The 23,065-nt window shown below is 64.0% G+C and overlaps 1 protein-coding gene and 1 non-coding gene across 3 annotated transcripts in view; both read right to left on the reverse strand.

The window, feature by feature from the left end:
* COP1 (COP1 E3 ubiquitin ligase) overlaps nucleotides 1–23,065 on the reverse strand; it is a 181,474-nt gene that overhangs the window by 22,502 nt on the left and 135,907 nt on the right. The window lies entirely within an intron of this gene.
* On the reverse strand, nucleotides 619–755 carry LOC125434087. The gene has a single exon (XR_007244729.1). It is a non-coding gene; the product is annotated as a small Cajal body-specific RNA 3 (non-coding RNA).

Raw genomic sequence — 23,065 nt, forward strand, 5'->3', positions numbered from 1 at the left:
AGAAGCAGCAGAAATGTTTGCTATCCCCAGAGCACTATAACTTGAAATTGTGATAGATTACCCTGATCTTGCTTGCACAAGGGTCTGGGAAGGTGATGCAGCTGGGTGCAGCCTCTACACAGCAGTGCGGGAACAGAAGTTGGGATTTGCTTGCCCCAATGTACATCATTTACATTTGCTCACGCTGACTCACACTTGCCATTTTAACTCAGTGGGACAGCCACAGGATTAAAAAAAAAAACTTCCTAAGGGCCAATCAGAAGGAACTAGATATGTATGTAGTCCTGTTCCTTCACACTAACCCTTAATTTAACAAAGCAAGCTTTTTGGGAAAAAACCCCAAAACAGTCCCACTGTGGCAACGATTTATTGAAAAGTAGCTAATTATCTAAACACAGATATATTCGGAGACCAAACCTAAGCAGATCTACTCAGAATCCTAGGTCTATTTAAAGGTGCTTTCTTCCAGGGAAGCTTTCATAGGGTGGCGTTGTTAGCTCCACATGATGAGAGGAGTGTTTGCCTGCTTCCACGCACCCCTCTTTACTAGTCAACTCATCACGGAAAACTAGGCTGCAGCAATGCCAGCAGCACTAGGGATATGTATGAACTTTTGAAAATGTATGAAAGGGAACGATCTGGCTCAGCTGGCTGTTCTAAACCAGACAGAGACCTTCACTTTACTTTAGGAAGACTGAGAGTGCAGACAAAAGACATCTCATTTGCCTGCTCTGGAGGTCCATTCAGCTTCCAGTCAGAAAAAAGATTCATTATTGAGAGGCCCTTTATTACATCCCCTCCTTTTGTATCCCAAGGCCTTGACTGCATCACGTCTTAAATTAGGCACAGGTTAACGCATACAAAAATGCTAAAGAGAGAGAGAAACAGAAGGAAAATTAATTAAGCAGGCAAGTTTAATCCAGGTCAGACCTATTGTAAACTCCCATGTAAAAAACCTCTAAAGAGCTCACACGTTCCATATATCTCCCCCATCTAGTTAGTCATTTAAATTTTACAATTAAGTCAATTTAGCAACAGCCTATTAAATGCAGGCTCCCGCCTGCCACCGCTACACTAATCCACAATAATGTCTCCGAACAGGAAATAAAGCACATGATTTCAAGTGTCCTGGATACAGAAATGGCACTTCTAATTCTCCCCCCTCCCCACGCCTCTCCACTAAGAATCTGAAGTAATTTCCCATTCCCATTTGCCTTTCTTATTGTAAAGCAACCCGGAATGCAAGACTGGAACATGTTTATTTTAGAGAGATGCAGAGTTCCCTAGGTTTGTTCCACGTAAGAAGGGCCTTGGTTTGCTGCAAGGGAGAAAGAGTAGAATTCCACAGTCTAGCACACCAAATTTATTCCAAGAGATTTATGCATTTTAAATTACAGAGAAGCTACTCTGTTATGTACGCTAATACTTTTTCATTTATTACTTGAACTCCATTCAGCTTCAAAGCAGAGCAGTTCACTACCAGCAAAGAGGGAGCCGCTTACCACTTTTAACAATGTCTCAGGGGCTGGATTCTGTTCTCCCTAACATCGGCACTGTAGTGCTATAGGAGGAGGGAGAGAGGAAAGGGGAATACGACCTGTGCAACGTTAAGACATTCAACCACCTCTGCCAGGCCCTCCTCCAGTTAGAGGGCCTCAGAACAGCACTTGCTTTCACCTTTTTACAACATCCTTATGCAACCACAAGGGATACAAACATGACTGGTTCTAAATGAAAAGATCTCAGCAGCCTGAGAGGAAGTATCATGTTCAAAACTGAATCATAGCCTTGTATCTTCCATGCACTGCCCAATTAAATTCCAGGAAGGACAGAAGAAAGGAAGAATGGAAGAAAAGAACTCCTCTTTCATAAGACATGAGAAAACGAGACTGTACTCAGAGCTCATAAAATTATTTCTCATCTCAAACAAGACCATCTGACACCAGCATTTTCCATCAATCAACACGATTTTCCAAGGAAGGGTGGATTCTGCTGCGAATTTCTGCTAATTGAAGGAATGGAGTGATTTTCACAGATTCTCTCTTCCCACCTCTCCTGGTGTTCCCAAGTGACCCAAGTGACCCCAGACCTTCTGAAATATTTCAGTGACCATTGGGAGCTGAAATGGTAGGGAAAGAATCCCTACTCCACTGATCGAAATGCCATCTGTTAGCAGACATTTACCATAGGTTTGAAGTCATCGAAATCTTCTAACAAAATTCCTGAGTTCTTGGGAACGGCTGCCTTGATTTAGCTCGCTGTGCCACAACAGGTTGGATTGTAATGGCAACACTGTCAAACATAATTCTGATTCCCCCCCCCCCCCCCGCCCCCCGCCCCCATCATCAGATAAACAGGGAAACATGTCTACTCCCGGAATGGCTCAGCAGGAAGCATGCCATATGGGGAAAGCACATGGAAGCTTTTAGAAATGGATCGTTTCCCCTACTGTGTGGAGTTAAAAATAGCTCCACAAAATGTGAGACACTTTTTCCCCACAGTGTAAATGAGTAAAACTCCCTCCTCAGGAAAAACTGGGTAACTCTTTACTTGCAGAACAATAGAATTGCTTTTCTTCATGTTGTACAGTTTGACTTGCCCAGGGCCTCCTAATGATTTTTTTCTTCAGCTGGAAACCTCTTGAATCGCAGTTCATTCTTTTTGCCACCCTCCTATACATTCTCACGTATCACGTAAATAGCCTTGGACAGACATGTTGACACTCGATATGCAGCCCAATCCTGTGCATGATTCCCACAACAGCCCAAGAGCCCAGGAAAAATTGGGGGAGGACAGTTTTTCCATTTTTGCTGCATGCCTTTTCCCCCTCATTATTTCCCAAGAGAAAAAAATGAACCACAAAAAGAAACTCCTATGAAATATTTCCTTTTTTAAACTGAGTAAAATACTTCCAAAAGCAAGGTTTTCACACTCAAAACGTATGGCAGGAAATAGTCTGAGGCCTTTTTCGATTTTTCCAAAGGAAAATTTGTTCAGTTTGGGGTAGTACTGAAAAATCTCCCATGAAATATTTTCTCTTTTTGAATAATAAACAACTTCCCTTGAAAAGAACTACACTCATTCCATGTGCGCAGCATGAAAAAGTCTGAGGACTTTCTAAATTTTTCCAGTAATAAAACTGGGAAATCTAGGGCAGCACTAGGAAAAAAAACCCCATACTGTTGACAGTTCACTTTCTTTTGTTTACTACAGAATTTGTTTTCTACCTTTAACTTCTGTTTGCTCCTATCTCTCAGGTGGCAAAACTTACACAAACTATGGTGGCACAGGATGCCACAGTCTGCAAGTCTTTCTCGAGCACAGGGTATACTTCAAATTTTTCTTACAGAAAATGAAGGTTTATATTTTTAAACTCCATAAATATACCATATATAGTCCAGTTTTATGTGGTAAGTTATTAATAACGTTTTCATGTTGTTAAATTGTTAAAAGTAGTACTGCATATATTCCAGCCCCCCGGTCTGAATTGTAAGACAGGGTGTTTTCATTATTCCGTTGTCACAAACAGGTCACATAATGATGAGGGGCCAGTTATGCTGGTCTGCCTCAGAGATCAGAATAGCTTCCAGAAGTCCTCAGAGAGTTAATTATCCTAAGACATGGTGGGCAATTCTGTCAAATTCAGGGTCGATCTCTGGATCAGAAAAGTAACCCAGAAGGTTGGCTTGCTTAGCTGCTCCGACTCTTGCTGAATTGAACCAGCTCAATACCAGAGATGTCAAGTGGAAAGGTTGCTTTATTTTGCTGCAGAAAAAAAAATTCCATTTCTAAAGTTTCACTATTTCAGGTAGTTAACAAGGAATGGATTTCCACTGTTAATTTAAAGTTAGGAAAACCTGGAATTTTCAAAATTGTAATGTTTTCTCAACGATTATTCCTGGGAATTCTGTGAGACAGTAAACAAACACATATAATAACACAAATAAAAATGAAGGCATTAATTTGCACAGTTGGCTCTGTGGGTAAATTCAAAGCCAAAGCCAGAATTCTCACTTTGCAGAGAAGATATTGTAATCACCACTGTGATATGGAATTAACATGTAGCGAAGTGATGCTACAGAAAGTAGCAGTGAAACCGAGGTGCCTGTGAGACCTCTGTGAGAGAGAATTAAATTCTGAGTCAGAGCAGAACGGAAGCCTCAAAACTGTCATCTGACCTGTAAACTGCACCAATATCAGAGAATCCGTGCAGGGGTGTCAACAGCACGTAGCTAGTAGTACCAGTGTGAGACTGCACAGAACCATTTTATACTCCCTTGCTGCTTACAATAGCAATCCTGACATGACATACCATGCTGCCAGTTTCTGTGTAGCAGAAGGATGGTCTGTGCTACAAAGCACACCTAATGATCTGACAATTATAGCTTCTTATTTATCAAATGTATTGTTCCTCAAGGTCTAGCCCCCTTTTAATAGCTTTTATATAGTCTTTTAAATAGTTGTTAGAGCTTTTGTTCCCTTTTAATATTTATGCTTTTATCCTGTTGTTTCGTGTTTCCATACTTTATGTTCCCGATTTCTTTTTACCAGTATATTTTTTAAATATATCCTTTTATAGTTTGAAAATGTTTCATCCTTTTAGTTACCATATATACTCAAGTATAAGTCGACCTGAATATAAGTCGAGGCACCTAATTTTACCACAAAAAACTGGGAAACTTATTGACTCGAGTATAAGTTTAGGGTGGGAAATTCAGCAGCTACTGGCAAATTTCTAAAATAAAATAGATACCAATAAAATTCATGAAGGTATCTCACTGGTTGTAAGAAAAGTTGACTAAAAGCAATCTTCATGATCAGAGGACGAACAGGATGAAGGCAAGAAGGGAGACTGCGGGCTGCTTCATGCCAAAGACTGTGAGTACCCACAAGGCCTCCCTCAAAAATGGCTCACTAGAATTTTTAAAATGTCATTAAGCAAGGCAGTCTTTAAAGGAAGCAGATACTGTTTGCTAGCACCACCTTGTGAACAGTGTACGCTTTTATCCTTGCACATTCAGGGACATATTTTATTCAAAGGTAAGATTTAGCCATTAGGAAGATCTACAGTGTCTCTTTGTCTCCTACCACACTTGCTAAATAGAACAGAGAGTATTTCTGTCCTTAGAACTGTAAGACCCTCTCTTTTCAGCTTTAATTTGTATTGCTTTACAGAGAGGAATTTGCACAAAAACTCAGCTTGACCTGATTTACTAGTAACAAATCTTGACTTGCATTTTGCAGTCTTTAAACGCTACAAGTGCAATGGAATCTCTCTCCAAGAGGATGCCATGTCTGTCAGAACACAAATTGCAAGGGCACAGAGTAATACCTAACATGGCATTCAGAGCCAATGGAGCAACTCTAATTGCAAAGACTGTGGCTTTATCAAAGCTGGAGGATTTACAAGCCTAGCTTTACATAAAAACACAAAAGGGAATAGTGAATTTAATACTCAAAGTTGGATACAGGCAAAATGCTTCTGCCACAGCTGGTATGATCTCCTTTCTAAGCGTGCCACAGCTCCGGCGACCATCTTGGAATTACCGTATATACTCGAGTATAAGCCAAGGGGGACTTTTTCAGCATTAAAAATGTGCTGAAAAAGTCGACTTATACTCAATTATATACAGTAAGTCATAGAACCAGCATGGTATAGTGATTAAGAGTAGGTGCACTCTAATCTGGGGAACAAGGTTTGACTTATACTCAATTAGTCGACTTATACTCAATTATATACAGTAAGTCACAGAACCAGAATGGTATAGTGATTAAGAGTAGGTGAACTCTAATCTGCGGAACAAGGTTTGATTCCTCGCTCAGCCATTTGAGCTGTGGAGGCTTATGTGGTGACTCAGATTAGTTTGTGCACTTCAACACATGCTAGCTGGAGGACCTTGAGGGAGTCACAGTTCTTCAGAACTCTCTCAGCTCCACACACCCCACAGGGTGCTTGTTGTGAGGGGGGAAGGGAAAGGAGATTGTAAACCCCTTTGAGTCTCCTACAAGAGAGAAAGTGGGAATATAAATCCAAACTCTTCTTCTCTTTTTATGTTGGTCTATTCTGGTCTATAGCTGTAATAAAGATTGAGTACCAGTTTGAAGATGGAACAATGCTACTTTTTGTCATCACAAAAAAATTAAATCTCATTAGAAATCTGTCCAGATTCTGACTCCAGCTTGTAATCAGAGGAAGATAATAGGCTGTATAGATACATCCAGCATACTGCTGCTTCTATACCAGGGGTAGGGAACCTGCGGCTCTCCAGATGTTCAGGAACTACAATTCCCATCAGCCCCTACCAGCATGGCCAATTGGCCATGCTGACAGAGGCTGATGGGAATTGCAGTTCCTGAACATCTGGAGAGCCGCAGGTTCCCTACCCCTGTTCTATACCTATGTAAGTATTCTGAAGAATAAACCTGGAAAAGGTCAGGAGGGATGAAGGCATCTATGCAAGTAATTATACTGGAGAATGTAATCTATTTCACCCTCTCTGGATTAGTGCCACTTTAAACATTACGCTCACATACGTGTTGCTGTTGATTTACTCAGCAGAAGTCACACTGACAATGGGAACACATGGCAATTATTCTCTGCTTATTTTATCAGGCAGCTGATTCTTTTAAAGGGATTAGAAATAGGTACTATGAAAACATGGAAAAAACAACTATTGGTATTCTAGGCCTGAATTCTATCCCTCCCAATTTAAGATGAACTGGGTGTTTGTTTTATTAATACAGTCTACTGCAGTTGCAGCAAAATAATAGTCTACCATTGGAAACTACAAATGAATCCATTTTAAAGTACTATATGAACTAGGTGGGTAAACATACAGGTCTAGATGTATGTGTGCATAGTATTTGCAAGTTGTTTCTTCATGGGATTCAAGAACCTGTCAGCTTTTCAAAGATTTCACATCTAAAAATGCCACAGAAATGAAATATGCTCCTCTGTGTTATAATATCTATACATATCAGAAAATCTACTAGACATAGCATAATGGACCCTCCATAACAGCCATTTGTTTAACTAAGGAGTGCACAGCCCAGTTCTACAATAACAGAAAAAAAGACAAAGAATTCAATATACACAGTGCCTGCCACTGTGTGTATGTATAAACACATAGTTCTCAGCTCAGCCAAGCCCAGTGGCTCCAGGGCCTCGGTGTAACTTATTGTCCATTGTGGTCCTGAATCTAAACACTGTGAGGACATCCAGGAACTTAACTCTGGTTCAGGGAGACAAATCTGAGAGCCAGCGTGATGTAGCAGTTTAGAACGTCAGACTAGTATCTGGGAGAAGCTTAGCCTAACTCTCAAGAGCCTAACCTACCTCACAGCGGTTTTTTAAGGATAATCCTCACAGCGATGCATCCCAATGCACTCTATCAGACTTCTCAACCTTGTTGTGCCTTCACTATATCTCTTTCAACATAAAGAACAAAGTGTGGTCCTGCGCTCTTTGGTTGAAGTCACAGCAGAGTGATTCTGCTTTTTTGTAAAGTTGTGTCCAACTTTCCAGTTTCTGCCGCAGGAAAGAAAACGGTGGGTGAAAATTTACAAAAAAGCCACGTCTTACTAACAGCCATCCGGGGTGAAATAAATGCGATTTTATCAAAGTGCTAAGTTTAACAGTGCAGATAATAATGGTTTAGATGCAAGCGGCGTTGAAATAAAATTTTAAAATGCTGCGAGAATCGGGGAAGGTGGGGGAGAGGCAGGCGCTGGGACCTGGCAGAGCATTCAAGCTGAAAGGAGGTCCAGGAAGATGCGGTGGATTTATCCACACATCCACTTGGTTCTTTATGTTGAAAGGGGCAAAAGTTTTCGATTTTAAAAAATGCTTTGAACTTAAGACCTTGCCAAATTCTGTAAGTCATGATTTTCTTCTGCAAGGAATCTGAGAACTCTACTCACTTAGGCTCCTGGCAATTCCACTTTTGAACAAAAAGAGCTAAAGCCAAGAAACACACAGAGGAAACAAAACTGCCCACTTAAACACATAAATGAATGACTCAGAAATGGAGAGATCTTTGAACTGAAAAACAAGAGTTGTTTTTTTTATGCCCCACTGTTCTCTACCTCAAACGAGTCTCAAAGCAGCTTATAATCACCTCTCATCACAACAGAGGGAGGCGAGGCTGAGAGAGTTCTGAGAGAACGGTGACTGGACTAAGGTCATTCAGCAGGAGCAGGGAAACAAACCTGGTTCACCAGATTAGAATCTACCACTCGTGTGGAGAGGTGGTAAACCAAACCCAGTTCTCCAGATTAGAGTCCACCGCTCCAAACCACTACACCAGGGGTAGGGAACCTGCGGCTCTCCAGATGTTCAGGAACTACAATTCCCACCAGCCCCTGTCAGCATGGCCAATTGGCCATGCTGACAGGCCCCCCCCCACCCCCCCCCCCCCCCACCCCCCCCCCCCCCCACCCCCCCCCCCCCCCACCCCCCCCCCCCCCCACCCCCCCCCCCCCCCACCCCCCCCCCCCCCCACCCCCCCCCCCCCCCACCCCCCCCCCCCCCCACCCCCCCCCCCCCCCACCCCCCCCCCCCCCCACCCCCCCCCCCCCCCACCCCCCCCCCCCCCCACCCCCCCCCCCCCCCACCCCCCCCCCCCCCCACCCCCCCCCCCCCCCACCCCCCCCCCCCCCCACCCCCCCCCCCCCCCACCCCCCCCCCCCCCCACCCCCCCCCCCCCCCACCCCCCCCCCCCCCCACCCCCCCCCCCCCCCACCCCCCCCCCCCCCCACCCCCCCCCCCCCCCACCCCCCCCCCCCCCCACCCCCCCCCCCCCCCACCCCCCCCCCCCCCCACCCCCCCCCCCCCCCACCCCCCCCCCCCCCCACCCCCCCCCCCCCCCACCCCCCCCCCCCCCCACCCCCCCCCCCCCCCACCCCCCCCCCCCCCCACCCCCCCCCCCCCCCACCCCCCCCCCCCCCCACCCCCCCCCCCCCCCACCCCCCCCCCCCCCCACCCCCCCCCCCCCCCACCCCCCCCCCCCCCCACCCCCCCCCCCCCCCACCCCCCCCCCCCCCCACCCCCCCCCCCCCCCACCCCCCCCCCCCCCCACCCCCCCCCCCCCCCACCCCCCCCCCCCCCCACCCCCCCCCCCCCCCACCCCCCCCCCCCCCCACCCCCCCCCCCCCCCACCCCCCCCCCCCCCCACCCCCCCCCCCCCCCACCCCCCCCCCCCCCCACCCCCCCCCCCCCCCACCCCCCCCCCCCCCCACCCCCCCCCCCCCCCACCCCCCCCCCCCCCCACCCCCCCCCCCCCCCACCCCCCCCCCCCCCCACCCCCCCCCCCCCCCACCCCCCCCCCCCCCCACCCCCCCCCCCCCCCACCCCCCCCCCCCCCCACCCCCCCCCCCCCCCACCCCCCCCCCCCCCCACCCCCCCCCCCCCCCACCCCCCCCCCCCCCCACCCCCCCCCCCCCCCACCCCCCCCCCCCCCCACCCCCCCCCCCCCCCACCCCCCCCCCCCCCCACCCCCCCCCCCCCCCACCCCCCCCCCCCCCCACCCCCCCCCCCCCCCACCCCCCCCCCCCCCCACCCCCCCCCCCCCCCACCCCCCCCCCCCCCCACCCCCCCCCCCCCCCACCCCCCCCCCCCCCCACCCCCCCCCCCCCCCACCCCCCCCCCCCCCCACCCCCCCCCCCCCCCACCCCCCCCCCCCCCCACCCCCCCCCCCCCCCACCCCCCCCCCCCCCCACCCCCCCCCCCCCCCACCCCCCCCCCCCCCCACCCCCCCCCCCCCCCACCCCCCCCCCCCCCCACCCCCCCCCCCCCCCACCCCCCCCCCCCCCCACCCCCCCCCCCCCCCACCCCCCCCCCCCCCCACCCCCCCCCCCCCCCACCCCCCCCCCCCCCCACCCCCCCCCCCCCCCACCCCCCCCCCCCCCCACCCCCCCCCCCCCCCACCCCCCCCCCCCCCCACCCCCCCCCCCCCCCACCCCCCCCCCCCCCCACCCCCCCCCCCCCCCACCCCCCCCCCCCCCCACCCCCCCCCCCCCCCACCCCCCCCCCCCCCCACCCCCCCCCCCCCCCACCCCCCCCCCCCCCCACCCCCCCCCCCCCCCACCCCCCCCCCCCCCCACCCCCCCCCCCCCCCACCCCCCCCCCCCCCCACCCCCCCCCCCCCCCACCCCCCCCCCCCCCCACCCCCCCCCCCCCCCACCCCCCCCCCCCCCCACCCCCCCCCCCCCCCACCCCCCCCCCCCCCCACCCCCCCCCCCCCCCACCCCCCCCCCCCCCCACCCCCCCCCCCCCCCACCCCCCCCCCCCCCCACCCCCCCCCCCCCCCACCCCCCCCCCCCCCCACCCCCCCCCCCCCCCACCCCCCCCCCCCCCCACCCCCCCCCCCCCCCACCCCCCCCCCCCCCCACCCCCCCCCCCCCCCACCCCCCCCCCCCCCCACCCCCCCCCCCCCCCACCCCCCCCCCCCCCCACCCCCCCCCCCCCCCACCCCCCCCCCCCCCCACCCCCCCCCCCCCCCACCCCCCCCCCCCCCCACCCCCCCCCCCCCCCACCCCCCCCCCCCCCCACCCCCCCCCCCCCCCACCCCCCCCCCCCCCCACCCCCCCCCCCCCCCACCCCCCCCCCCCCCCACCCCCCCCCCCCCCCACCCCCCCCCCCCCCCACCCCCCCCCCCCCCCACCCCCCCCCCCCCCCACCCCCCCCCCCCCCCACCCCCCCCCCCCCCCACCCCCCCCCCCCCCCACCCCCCCCCCCCCCCACCCCCCCCCCCCCCCACCCCCCCCCCCCCCCACCCCCCCCCCCCCCCACCCCCCCCCCCCCCCACCCCCCCCCCCCCCCACCCCCCCCCCCCCCCACCCCCCCCCCCCCCCACCCCCCCCCCCCCCCACCCCCCCCCCCCCCCACCCCCCCCCCCCCCCACCCCCCCCCCCCCCCACCCCCCCCCCCCCCCACCCCCCCCCCCCCCCACCCCCCCCCCCCCCCACCCCCCCCCCCCCCCACCCCCCCCCCCCCCCACCCCCCCCCCCCCCCACCCCCCCCCCCCCCCACCCCCCCCCCCCCCCACCCCCCCCCCCCCCCACCCCCCCCCCCCCCCACCCCCCCCCCCCCCCACCCCCCCCCCCCCCCACCCCCCCCCCCCCCCACCCCCCCCCCCCCCCACCCCCCCCCCCCCCCACCCCCCCCCCCCCCCACCCCCCCCCCCCCCCACCCCCCCCCCCCCCCACCCCCCCCCCCCCCCACCCCCCCCCCCCCCCACCCCCCCCCCCCCCCACCCCCCCCCCCCCCCACCCCCCCCCCCCCCCACCCCCCCCCCCCCCCACCCCCCCCCCCCCCCACCCCCCCCCCCCCCCACCCCCCCCCCCCCCCACCCCCCCCCCCCCCCACCCCCCCCCCCCCCCACCCCCCCCCCCCCCCACCCCCCCCCCCCCCCACCCCCCCCCCCCCCCACCCCCCCCCCCCCCCACCCCCCCCCCCCCCCACCCCCCCCCCCCCCCACCCCCCCCCCCCCCCACCCCCCCCCCCCCCCACCCCCCCCCCCCCCCACCCCCCCCCCCCCCCACCCCCCCCCCCCCCCACCCCCCCCCCCCCCCACCCCCCCCCCCCCCCACCCCCCCCCCCCCCCACCCCCCCCCCCCCCCACCCCCCCCCCCCCCCACCCCCCCCCCCCCCCACCCCCCCCCCCCCCCACCCCCCCCCCCCCCCACCCCCCCCCCCCCCCACCCCCCCCCCCCCCCACCCCCCCCCCCCCCCACCCCCCCCCCCCCCCACCCCCCCCCCCCCCCACCCCCCCCCCCCCCCACCCCCCCCCCCCCCCACCCCCCCCCCCCCCCACCCCCCCCCCCCCCCACCCCCCCCCCCCCCCACCCCCCCCCCCCCCCACCCCCCCCCCCCCCCACCCCCCCCCCCCCCCACCCCCCCCCCCCCCCACCCCCCCCCCCCCCCACCCCCCCCCCCCCCCACCCCCCCCCCCCCCCACCCCCCCCCCCCCCCACCCCCCCCCCCCCCCACCCCCCCCCCCCCCCACCCCCCCCCCCCCCCACCCCCCCCCCCCCCCACCCCCCCCCCCCCCCACCCCCCCCCCCCCCCACCCCCCCCCCCCCCCACCCCCCCCCCCCCCCACCCCCCCCCCCCCCCACCCCCCCCCCCCCCCACCCCCCCCCCCCCCCACCCCCCCCCCCCCCCACCCCCCCCCCCCCCCACCCCCCCCCCCCCCCACCCCCCCCCCCCCCCACCCCCCCCCCCCCCCACCCCCCCCCCCCCCCACCCCCCCCCCCCCCCACCCCCCCCCCCCCCCACCCCCCCCCCCCCCCACCCCCCCCCCCCCCCACCCCCCCCCCCCCCCACCCCCCCCCCCCCCCACCCCCCCCCCCCCCCACCCCCCCCCCCCCCCACCCCCCCCCCCCCCCACCCCCCCCCCCCCCCACCCCCCCCCCCCCCCACCCCCCCCCCCCCCCACCCCCCCCCCCCCCCACCCCCCCCCCCCCCCACCCCCCCCCCCCCCCACCCCCCCCCCCCCCCACCCCCCCCCCCCCCCACCCCCCCCCCCCCCCACCCCCCCCCCCCCCCACCCCCCCCCCCCCCCACCCCCCCCCCCCCCCACCCCCCCCCCCCCCCACCCCCCCCCCCCCCCACCCCCCCCCCCCCCCACCCCCCCCCCCCCCCACCCCCCCCCCCCCCCACCCCCCCCCCCCCCCACCCCCCCCCCCCCCCACCCCCCCCCCCCCCCACCCCCCCCCCCCCCCACCCCCCCCCCCCCCCACCCCCCCCCCCCCCCACCCCCCCCCCCCCCCACCCCCCCCCCCCCCCACCCCCCCCCCCCCCCACCCCCCCCCCCCCCCACCCCCCCCCCCCCCCACCCCCCCCCCCCCCCACCCCCCCCCCCCCCCACCCCCCCCCCCCCCCACCCCCCCCCCCCCCCACCCCCCCCCCCCCCCACCCCCCCCCCCCCCCACCCCCCCCCCCCCCCACCCCCCCCCCCCCCCACCCCCCCCCCCCCCCACCCCCCCCCCCCCCCACCCCCCCCCCCCCCCACCCCCCCCCCCCCCCACCCCCCCCCCCCCCCACCCCCCCCCCCCCCCACCCCCCCCCCCCCCCACCCCCCCCCCCCCCCACCCCCCCCCCCCCCCACCCCCCCCCCCCCCCACCCCCCCCCCCCCCCACCCCCCCCCCCCCCCACCCCCCCCCCCCCCCACCCCCCCCCCCCCCCACCCCCCCCCCCCCCCACCCCCCCCCCCCCCCACCCCCCCCCCCCCCCACCCCCCCCCCCCCCCACCCCCCCCCCCCCCCACCCCCCCCCCCCCCCACCCCCCCCCCCCCCCACCCCCCCCCCCCCCCACCCCCCCCCCCCCCCACCCCCCCCCCCCCCCACCCCCCCCCCCCCCCACCCCCCCCCCCCCCCACCCCCCCCCCCCCCCACCCCCCCCCCCCCCCACCCCCCCCCCCCCCCACCCCCCCCCCCCCCCACCCCCCCCCCCCCCCACCCCCCCCCCCCCCCACCCCCCCCCCCCCCCACCCCCCCCCCCCCCCACCCCCCCCCCCCCCCACCCCCCCCCCCCCCCACCCCCCCCCCCCCCCACCCCCCCCCCCCCCCACCCCCCCCCCCCCCCACCCCCCCCCCCCCCCACCCCCCCCCCCCCCCACCCCCCCCCCCCCCCACCCCCCCCCCCCCCCACCCCCCCCCCCCCCCACCCCCCCCCCCCCCCACCCCCCCCCCCCCCCACCCCCCCCCCCCCCCACCCCCCCCCCCCCCCACCCCCCCCCCCCCCCACCCCCCCCCCCCCCCACCCCCCCCCCCCCCCACCCCCCCCCCCCCCCACCCCCCCCCCCCCCCACCCCCCCCCCCCCCCACCCCCCCCCCCCCCCACCCCCCCCCCCCCCCACCCCCCCCCCCCCCCACCCCCCCCCCCCCCCACCCCCCCCCCCCCCCACCCCCCCCCCCCCCCACCCCCCCCCCCCCCCACCCCCCCCCCCCCCCACCCCCCCCCCCCCCCACCCCCCCCCCCCCCCACCCCCCCCCCCCCCCACCCCCCCCCCCCCCCACCCCCCCCCCCCCCCACCCCCCCCCCCCCCCACCCCCCCCCCCCCCCACCCCCCCCCCCCCCCACCCCCCCCCCCCCCCACCCCCCCCCCCCCCCACCCCCCCCCCCCCCCACCCCCCCCCCCCCCCACCCCCCCCCCCCCCCACCCCCCCCCCCCCCCACCCCCCCCCCCCCCCACCCCCCCCCCCCCCCACCCCCCCCCCCCCCCACCCCCCCCCCCCCCCACCCCCCCCCCCCCCCACCCCCCCCCCCCCCCACCCCCCCCCCCCCCCACCCCCCCCCCCCCCCACCCCCCCCCCCCCCCACCCCCCCCCCCCCCCACCCCCCCCCCCCCCCACCCCCCCCCCCCCCCACCCCCCCCCCCCCCCACCCCCCCCCCCCCCCACCCCCCCCCCCCCCCACCCCCCCCCCCCCCCACCCCCCCCCCCCCCCACCCCCCCCCCCCCCCACCCCCCCCCCCCCCCACCCCCCCCCCCCCCCACCCCCCCCCCCCCCCACCCCCCCCCCCCCCCACCCCCCCCCCCCCCCACCCCCCCCCCCCCCCACCCCCCCCCCCCCCCACCCCCCCCCCCCCCCACCCCCCCCCCCCCCCACCCCCCCCCCCCCCCACCCCCCCCCCCCCCCACCCCCCCCCCCCCCCACCCCCCCCCCCCCCCACCCCCCCCCCCCCCCACCCCCCCCCCCCCCCACCCCCCCCCCCCCCCACCCCCCCCCCCCCCCACCCCCCCCCCCCCCCACCCCCCCCCCCCCCCACCCCCCCCCCCCCCCACCCCCCCCCCCCCCCACCCCCCCCCCCCCCCACCCCCCCCCCCCCCCACCCCCCCCCCCCCCCACCCCCCCCCCCCCCCACCCCCCCCCCCCCCCACCCCCCCCCCCCCCCACCCCCCCCCCCCCCCACCCCCCCCCCCCCCCACCCCCCCCCCCCCCCACCCCCCCCCCCCCCCACCCCCCCCCCCCCCCACCCCCCCCCCCCCCCACCCCCCCCCCCCCCCACCCCCCCCCCCCCCCACCCCCCCCCCCCCCCACCCCCCCCCCCCCCCACCCCCCCCCCCCCCCACCCCCCCCCCCCCCCACCCCCCCCCCCCCCCACCCCCCCCCCCCCCCACCCCCCCCCCCCCCCACCCCCCCCCCCCCCCACCCCCCCCCCCCCCCACCCCCCCCCCCCCCCACCCCCCCCCCCCCCCACCCCCCCCCCCCCCCACCCCCCCCCCCCCCCACCCCCCCCCCCCCCCACCCCCCCCCCCCCCCACCCCCCCCCCCCCCCACCCCCCCCCCCCCCCACCCCCCCCCCCCCCCACCCCCCCCCCCCCCCACCCCCCCCCCCCCCCACCCCCCCCCCCCCCCACCCCCCCCCCCCCCCACCCCCCCCCCCCCCCACCCCCCCCCCCCCCCACCCCCCCCCCCCCCCACCCCCCCCCCCCCCCACCCCCCCCCCCCCCCACCCCCCCCCCCCCCCACCCCCCCCCCCCCCCACCCCCCCCCCCCCCCACCCCCCCCCCCCCCCACCCCCCCCCCCCCCCACCCCCCCCCCCCCCCACCCCCCCCCCCCCCCACCCCCCCCCCCCCCCACCCCCCCCCCCCCCCACCCCCCCCCCCCCCCACCCCCCCCCCCCCCCACCCCCCCCCCCCCCCACCCCCCCCCCCCCCCACCCCCCCCCCCCCCCACCCCCCCCCCCCCCCACCCCCCCCCCCCCCCACCCCCCCCCCCCCCCACCCCCCCCCCCCCCCACCCCCCCCCCCCCCCACCCCCCCCCCCCCCCACCCCCCCCCCCCCCCACCCCCCCCCCCCCCCACCCCCCCCCCCCCCCACCCCCCCCCCCCCCCACCCCCCCCCCCCCCCACCCCCCCCCCCCCCCACCCCCCCCCCCCCCCACCCCCCCCCCCCCCCACCCCCCCCCCCCCCCACCCCCCCCCCCCCCCACCCCCCCCCCCCCCCACCCCCCCCCCCCCCCACCCCCCCCCCCCCCCACCCCCCCCCCCCCCCACCCCCCCCCCCCCCCACCCCCCCCCCCCCCCACCCCCCCCCCCCCCCACCCCCCCCCCCCCCCACCCCCCCCCCCCCCCACCCCCCCCCCCCCCCACCCCCCCCCCCCCCCACCCCCCCCCCCCCCCACCCCCCCCCCCCCCCACCCCCCCCCCCCCCCACCCCCCCCCCCCCCCACCCCCCCCCCCCCCCACCCCCCCCCCCCCCCACCCCCCCCCCCCCCCACCCCCCCCCCCCCCCACCCCCCCCCCCCCCCACCCCCCCCCCCCCCCACCCCCCCCCCCCCCCACCCCCCCCCCCCCCCACCCCCCCCCCCCCCCACCCCCCCCCCCCCCCACCCCCCCCCCCCCCCACCCCCCCCCCCCCCCACCCCCCCCCCCCCCCACCCCCCCCCCCCCCCACCCCCCCCCCCCCCCACCCCCCCCCCCCCCCACCCCCCCCCCCCCCCACCCCCCCCCCCCCCCACCCCCCCCCCCCCCCACCCCCCCCCCCCCCCACCCCCCCCCCCCCCCACCCCCCCCCCCCCCCACCCCCCCCCCCCCCCACCCCCCCCCCCCCCCACCCCCCCCCCCCCCCACCCCCCCCCCCCCCCACCCCCCCCCCCCCCCACCCCCCCCCCCCCCCACCCCCCCCCCCCCCCACCCCCCCCCCCCCCCACCCCCCCCCCCCCCCACCCCCCCCCCCCCCCACCCCCCCCCCCCCCCACCCCCCCCCCCCCCCACCCCCCCCCCCCCCCACCCCCCCCCCCCCCCACCCCCCCCCCCCCCCACCCCCCCCCCCCCCCACCCCCCCCCCCCCCCACCCCCCCCCCCCCCCACCCCCCCCCCCCCCCACCCCCCCCCCCCCCCACCCCCCCCCCCCCCCACCCCCCCCCCCCCCCACCCCCCCCCCCCCCCACCCCCCCCCCCCCCCACCCCCCCCCCCCCCCACCCCCCCCCCCCCCCACCCCCCCCCCCCCCCACCCCCCCCCCCCCCCACCCCCCCCCCCCCCCACCCCCCCCCCCCCCCACCCCCCCCCCCCCCCACCCCCCCCCCCCCCCACCCCCCCCCCCCCCCACCCCCCCCCCCCCCCACCCCCCCCCCCCCCCACCCCCCCCCCCCCCCACCCCCCCCCCCCCCCACCCCCCCCCCCCCCCACCCCCCCCCCCCCCCACCCCCCCCCCCCCCCACCCCCCCCCCCCCCCACCCCCCCCCCCCCCCACCCCCCCCCCCCCCCACCCCCCCCCCCCCCCACCCCCCCCCCCCCCCACCCCCCCCCCCCCCCACCCCCCCCCCCCCCCACCCCCCCCCCCCCCCACCCCCCCCCCCCCCCACCCCCCCCCCCCCCCACCCCCCCCCCCCCCCACCCCCCCCCCCCCCCACCCCCCCCCCCCCCCACCCCCCCCCCCCCCCACCCCCCCCCCCCCCCACCCCCCCCCCCCCCCACCCCCCCCCCCCCCCACCCCCCCCCCCCCCCACCCCCCCCCCCCCCCACCCCCCCCCCCCCCCACCCCCCCCCCCCCCCACCCCCCCCCCCCCCCACCCCCCCCCCCCCCCACCCCCCCCCCCCCCCACCCCCCCCCCCCCCCACCCCCCCCCCCCCCCACCCCCCCCCCCCCCCACCCCCCCCCCCCCCCACCCCCCCCCCCCCCCACCCCCCCCCCCCCCCACCCCCCCCCCCCCCCACCCCCCCCCCCCCCCACCCCCCCCCCCCCCCACCCCCCCCCCCCCCCACCCCCCCCCCCCCCCACCCCCCCCCCCCCCCACCCCCCCCCCCCCCCACCCCCCCCCCCCCCCACCCCCCCCCCCCCCCACCCCCCCCCCCCCCCACCCCCCCCCCCCCCCACCCCCCCCCCCCCCCACCCCCCCCCCCCCCCACCCCCCCCCCCCCCCACCCCCCCCCCCCCCCACCCCCCCCCCCCCCCACCCCCCCCCCCCCCCACCCCCCCCCCCCCCCACCCCCCCCCCCCCCCACCCCCCCCCCCCCCCACCCCCCCCCCCCCCCACCCCCCCCCCCCCCCACCCCCCCCCCCCCCCACCCCCCCCCCCCCCCACCCCCCCCCCCCCCCACCCCCCCCCCCCCCCACCCCCCCCCCCCCCCCCCCCCCCCCCCCCCCCCCCCCCCCCCCCCCCCCCCCCCCCCCCCCCCACCCCCCCCCCCCCCCACACACCCCTCCCCCCAAACCCCCCCCCCCCCCCCACCACCCCCCCCCCCCCCACCCCACCCCCCCCCCACCCCCCCCCCCCCCCACCCCCACCCCCCAACCCCACCCCCCCCCACACCCCAGCCCCCCCAACCCCCCCCCCCCCAAACCCCCCCCCCCCCAAACCCCACCCCCCAACACCCCCCCCCCCCCCCCCCCCCCCCCCCCCCCCCCCCCCCCCCCCCCCACCCCCCCCCCGCCCCCACCCCCAGGCTGATGGGAATTGTAGTTCCTGAACATCTGGAGAGCCGCAGGTTCCCTACCCCTGCCATAGACCAATCCCTCCAACAAAACTGTCCAAAATTCAGCCAATGAACATAGGAAGTAGAAACAGAGCTCTACACGTACTTTACGTACTTTCAACAAGAGGTAATTTAATGACATGAGGAATTAACTAACACTGGACAGCAGAAGGAATGATGGAAGGAGGAGGAGGAGTCTGGATTTATACCCCCACTCTCTCCTGTAAGGGGCTTACAATCTCCCCTCCCCCCCAACGAACACACTGTGAGGTGGTGAGGCTCAGAGAGCTCCGAATAGCTGTGACTCGCCCAAGGTCACCCAGCTGGCATGTGTGAGAGTGCACAAGCTAATCTGGTTCACCAGATAAGTAGCTACAACTCAAGTGCCAGAGTGGGGAATCAAACCCAGTTCTCCAGATTAAAGTGTACCTGCTCTTAACCACTACGCCACTGCTGCTCCTCTGAACTTTACACTCCTCTGAACTTTACACTTATTAGCAGGCTATTCTCACCATGATGCATGCAGGAATACAAGGCAAAAGAGCCTGCCAGCCCAAGGTCACCAAGCACATTTTCATAGCAGAACAGGGATGTCAGTCTGGGCCTCCCAGATTTACATCTCTAACTACTACACCACACTGGCCATCATGCTATCTTTTTGCAGTCTAAAGCAGCATCCAGAGCTAACACTTCTAACACTGTAAGTGAGAAAGTAGTCAAAGTCAACATGTAACTGTTCAAAACAAGTAAGAATGGCAAAAACGTGAGGTGTACCAGGGCCTTCCTCAGGTGACTGTCAACTGAATTGTGGAAACTTCAATTGCAGTCCCCCTACAGTCGTACGTGTGAATATCCACCATAGATACACCTAGTTTCAGCATTATATTACTTATCCTAAATTAAAATAAAACTAGATATCCCCCTAGAACATAATCAATAGGTATGGCTTTAATCATGGTTAACAGGTCCATTTTGATTACTGAAAAAGAAAGTGCATGGTCAAAAAGAATTATACAAATTCCTGAGTGAACCTATGCAGGCAACTTCACGTTGGAGATAACATATAACCAAAACTTCCCTCTCCGTTTTGAAACAAAGACATTCACCAGCAGGACTTAAAAGACTATTCTGAGGATCCAGGGTATTTGAACTGCCTTGTTGACTGGCATGCCTGAAAATGTCACCATCTTACTGAATATGAAAGCAGAATTCATTTTCAAGCTTCTCTATTTCTCATCAAGGCCAATTTATTGAAAATGACTATTTTGATATTTAAAAAAAACAAATCAAAAATCTATTAGTAGGGGCTTAATATTATTCTAACTTGTCGAAGGCTTTCACGGCCGGAATCACTGGGATGTTGTGTGGTTTCCAGGCTGCACGGCTGTGTTCTAATAGCATTTTCTCCTGATGTTTCGCCTGCATCTGTGGCTGACATCTGAAGATCCTAGATACAGCCCGGAAACCACACAATACCCATATTCCAACTGTTCAAAGATGGTTCTCAGTGCACAGTACCTTCCATTTTCAGGTTACCATTGTGAGCAACCCACCTTCTAGTGAATGCATTTATGTGCCTACAGCGAAGAGTGTAAAAAGAAAGAGTTTGCATGCTCTGCCACTGAATTACAGGGCTCTCCCTGTCAACCGCCTTTTCTGCCTCACACCTAGAAGCCAAGCATCACAAACAAAAGGTAAGAAGTCTATGCTGTCATAAGTAAAGAAGGACAGCTCGCCCAGTATGGTGCTGTTATCATTCTAACAAATCAGTGCTTCAAAATAAATATTTGGCAAATGTTGAGTGGTATATTGATCAGGTTTGTGTCTAGTTAAATGCCAAATGTTATTTTACATTTGAAAAATGGGAGGGAGGGGAACCATTTGACTAATAATGCCTATAATGTAGTTTGAACTGTTTGCTGCTGTTCAGTGAATATTACCAGTTCCAAGAAAATTTGCATTGGGGGTGGGGTGGTGGCATCCCTGAAGCTGCCTGTGAATTGGGTCAAACACTACTTGCTCTCCATGGCTTTCTTGCTAGGAGGTCTTCCAGGTTCTCAGGACTTGGTGGTCCTGAGCCCTAGTTCAATTCACAGGTGTGACTTATCTGTTTATTAAGCAACGTAACTGTTAAATAAATTTAAAAAATCACAATATTATCACAGACTTCAAAATTCAAAATTCAGTGAATGTCAATGTGTACACTCAAATGCTAATAATCCTAGATTTATTTTGTCACAAAGCCTTTTTTTCCTAAGAGACTTCATGTTTGGTATTCACTTCCCCTCTAATTATAACTAGGGTCGTTTCCGCACAGTAAAAATATCCTGGGTTGAGCAAGAGAAATATCCCTGTGCAGCCAAGAATTCTGCATGGTTCCCAATCCTAAAGTGGGTTTGCCCTGCGATATTTTCCTCATCACAGGGTATTCAAAACCCACCAAATTGGAGGTTATTTTTAAAAAAACTCCAGGGTGAGCCTGCTAGAGCCTGCTGTAGTGCAAACACCAATCAGGAGCAGGACTGGTTTATTTTTCCCGCACAGCCGCCTGACATTCATTTATTCACTCAAAAACAACAACCAATCAGAACACGGGACACCGGGCATGCTCAAATAAGCATGCAATGCAAATACAGAAGTCCCGGGCTCATATGAAACAAGCTGGAGTATTTCCTCCTGGTCTTCACTGAATTCCTTCACAAAATGGGCAGCCATGCAGACAGACACCCCAGGATAAAATAGATAAAATAAAATCTATTCATTAAAATAGATAAAAATAAAAACAACACCGGTGGTACACAGGTATGATTTTGCCATGTGGAAACGACCTAGGTTGAATGTTATTATCCTTCTATATTGGTGGAGGTTGGGAAAACTTCATGAAGTTACTGTTGAGTGCAAATTGGAAATTGTTTTCTGTCTTCTGTGGGTGATCCTGCATAACTACACGCTTACCTGTCAGACATGTGTGAAGCTGGCTTGTATCATACTTCCCTATAAATCACTTGGTAATTCCGGTATGGGGAAGATGGGTCATTTGGCCTTTTAGGAAACATTCCTGATTGTACCTAGTCATGGGGGAGGGGGCATCTTAAGATGATGCCATCAGCAAATCTACCTAGATTGGATAGCTGACATGATTGACTCTGCGGACTCATCCCACATGAGATTTTCTAATAAAGCGGGATTGTCCCTGTAAACAGTGTGTTCTGAGAAGCCTTACAACAGGGATTCCAGGGTCACAGGGCCTTCTCCTGGAGTTAGGGGCTGTGAAGCTTGGAAGAGCTGGACTGGCAACTATTGAGAAGACTTGCCAACTGTCTGCCTTTGCTGTATGTTAGATAAGGTCTCCTGTTGACACTAGAAATGTTTTGTTTGTTTTCTCACTAAGTGTGTTCTGTCTAAATTCTTGCACTCTGCTTAATAAACTTTTTATTAGCATTTCCTTGCTCTCTTATGGCTTCAATACAAATTCAATGGACCCTTGGGGTTCCACGCTACTGGTTAAGAAACTAAGCCAACCTTACATGGCTGGTGAGCTGCTTTGTTTCCAACTTTGGGGCAGGGTTGGAGCTTTTGGTAACCAGGAGTTTCCCTTGGCTTGAGGAAACTTCTTGACATATTTTAGTTAATATCCATATTTCTGGCCTACAAAAAACAAGGCAGCCAACCCACAAAATAATAAAAGTGCAACAATCTTTTTTAAGTGTCTGTCAGCATTCCCTAATAAAGTTTCAGATTCTCAGCTATTCACAAAAACCGACTTACATAGGCTCATTCCGCACATGCAGAACAATGCACTTTCAAACTGCTTTCAATGCTCCTTGAAGCTGTGCGGAATGGCAAAATCCACTTGCAAACAGTTGTGAAAGTAGTTTGAAAACGCATTATTTTGCGTGTGCGGAAGGGGCCATAGTTAGCTTTCATATATGAATTTTTCATCTATTGCTCTTTGCAAATGAAAACACTAACAATGCAGTACATGCCAAATTCCCTCAAATAAACAGCCAGATCTAACAATAGAGCCTTGCTTATCATCCAACTGTTGCTCTCACTGATCTAGAGTTCATCCCTCATTTCCGATTCCTTTATACTGCTATTGTCCAGAATCCATTGCTCAGTTTAAAGGATCTCCCAAACTCCCTTGCACTTGGCTTTGGTGCCTTGATACTTAATGCCAAGCACAGTTTTTTCATAACATCCTAATTTAGACCTCACAGGTACTGCTTGCTTTCCACAACAGAACTGGAAATCACTGTTTTAAGGGCAAATCCTAGCTAGGAGGTACTGAGTCATATAATATGGCAAACTGAGACAGGTACCAAACAGGGAAGAAAAGGGGGATCTAAGAGATGAGGGAGATAAGTTTGCAACCCCCTGAACCATGACTAGCAACCATGACTAGCAGACTAGTTTGCAACCCCCTGAACCATGACTAGCAGTTCAAGCTAGTCAGAGCTTGAAAATTAACCAGGGTTGGCCTGGCTTAGTGTTTTGATGGGAGACCATCAAGAAACCCCAGAGCTGCTATGAGGAAGAAAGCAATGACAAACCATCTCCACTCATTTCTTGCCTTAAAAACCTCATGAAGGCACAGGCATAAACTACTAAGGGGGGTTTGAACTCCCCACCACCTG

Source organism: Sphaerodactylus townsendi, linkage group LG05 (genome assembly GCF_021028975.2).
Source record: "Sphaerodactylus townsendi isolate TG3544 linkage group LG05, MPM_Stown_v2.3, whole genome shotgun sequence".
NCBI classification, from domain to species: domain Eukaryota; kingdom Metazoa; phylum Chordata; class Lepidosauria; order Squamata; family Sphaerodactylidae; genus Sphaerodactylus; species Sphaerodactylus townsendi.